The sequence below is a fragment of the Triticum urartu genome, chromosome 3, assembly GCF_003073215.2.
Source record: "Triticum urartu cultivar G1812 chromosome 3, Tu2.1, whole genome shotgun sequence".
In the NCBI taxonomy this organism is placed as follows: domain Eukaryota; kingdom Viridiplantae; phylum Streptophyta; class Magnoliopsida; order Poales; family Poaceae; genus Triticum; species Triticum urartu.
The window spans coordinates 554,675,924-554,678,298 of NC_053024.1; positions in this window are offsets into that span (position 1 = coordinate 554,675,924).

The following is a 2,375-nucleotide window of genomic DNA, read 5'->3' on the forward strand; positions in this document are numbered from 1 at the left end:
TAGATCAAGATTAGGATTTGTCACTCCGAGTATTGGAGAGGTATCTTTTGGCCCTCTCTGTAATGCACATCACTATAAGCCTTGCAAGCAAAGTAACTAATGTGTTAGTTGCTTGATGATGCATTACGGAACGAGTAAGGAGACTTGCCCATAATGAGATTGAACTAGGTATGATGAGACCGACGATCGAATCTCGGGCAAGTAACATACCGATGAAAAAGGGAATAATGTATGTTGTTATTAGGGTTTGACTGACTAAGATCTTCGTAGAATATGTAGGAACCAATATGAGCATCCAAGTTCCGCTATTGGTTATTGACCGGAGACGTGCCTCGGTCATATCTACATAGTTCTTGAACCCGCAAGGTCCGCACGCTTAACATTCGATGATGACTTGTATTACGAGTTATGTGTTTTGGTGACCGATGTTTGTTCAGAGTCCCGGATGAGATCACGGAGATGACGAGGAGTCTCAAAATGGTCAAGAGGTAGATATTCATATATTGGAAGGCAGTATTCGGACATCGGAATGGTTTCGAGTGATTCGGGTATTTTACCGGAGTACCGAGGGGTTACCGGAACCCCCAGTGGAATTAATGGGCCTACATGGGCCTTAGTGGAGGGAGAGGAGGGCTACAAGGGGTGGTCGCCCCCCATGGTAGTACGAATTGGACTAGGGGAGGGGGCGGCGCCCCCTCTTTCCCTCTCCCTCTCCCTCTCCTTCCTTTTCCCTCCGGTGAAGAACAGAAAAGGGGTGCGAATCCTACTAGGACTAGGAGTCCTACTAGGACTAGGAGTCCTACTAGGACTCCCCCCTTGGCGCGCCCCCTCTAGACCGTTCGCCTCCTCGTCCGCTCCTTTATATACAAGGCGGGGGCACCCCAAAGGCACAACAATTGTTCTCTTAGCCATGTGCGGTGCCCCCCTCCACAGTTTACTCTTCCGGTCATAGCGTTGTAGTGCTTAGGAAAAGCTCGGCGCGGATCACATCGCCATCACCGTCACCACGCCATCATGCTAATGGAACTCTCCCTCGACCCTTTGTTGGATGAAGAGTTTGAGGGACATCATCGAGCTGAACGTGTCCTAAACTCAGAGGTGCCGTACGTTCGGTACTAGATCGGTTGGATCGTGAAGACGTTCGACTACATCAACCGCGTTAACCTAACACGTCCGCTTTCGGTCAATGAAGGTACGTGGACACACTCTCCCCCTCTCGTTGCTATGCATCTCCTAGATAGATCTTGCATGATCGTAGGAACTTTTTTGAAATTTCATGCTACGTTCCCCAACAGTGGCATCCGAGCCAGGTCTATGCGTAGATGATATGCACGAGTAGAACACAAAGAGTTGTGGGCGGTAATAGTCATACTGCTTACCACCAACGTCTTATTTTGATTCAGTGGTATTGTTGGATGAAGCGGCCCGGACCAACATTACATGACCACGTTCATGAGAACGGTTCTACCGACGTGCTTTTGCACACGGAGGGCTGGCGGGTGTCTATTTCTCCAACTTTAGTTGAATAAAATTTGATTATGGACAGTCCTTGTTGAAGGTTAAAACATCACACTTGATGAAAAATCATTGTGGTTTTAATGCGTAGGTAAGAACGGTTCTTGCTAGAAGCCCGTAGCAGCCATGTAAAACTTGCAACAACAAAGTAGAGGACGTCTAACTTATTTTTGCAGGGCATGTTGTGATGTGATATGGTCAAGACATGATGAGATATAAATCGTTGTATGAGATGATCATGTTTTGTATAAGTTATCGCCAACTAGCGGGAGCCTTATGGTTGTCGCTTTATTGTATGAAATACAATCGCCATGTAATTGCTTTACTTTATCACTAAGCGGTAGCGATAGTCGTAGAAGCAATAGTTGGCGAGACGACAACGACACTATGATGGAGATCAAGGTGTCAAGCCGGTGACGATGGAGATCATGATGGCGCTTTGGAGATGGAGATCAAAGGCACAAGATGGTGATGGCTATATCATGTCATATATTTTGATTGCATGTGATGTTTATCTTTTATGCATCTTATTTTGCTTAGTATGGCAGTAGCATTATAAGATGATCCCTCACTAAATTTCACAGTAGCATTATAAGCATTATAAGTATGCACCGTTACTACAGTTTGTCATGTTGAGACACCACGTGATGATCGGGTGTGATAAGCTCTATGTTAACATACAACGGGTGCAAGCCAGTTTTGCACGTGCAGAATACTCGGGTTAAACTTGACGAACCTAGCATATGCAGATATGGCCTCGGAACACTGAGACCGAAAGGTCGAAGGTGAATCATATAGTAGATATGATCAACACAGAGATGTTCACCATTGAAAACTACTCCATCTCACATGATGATCGG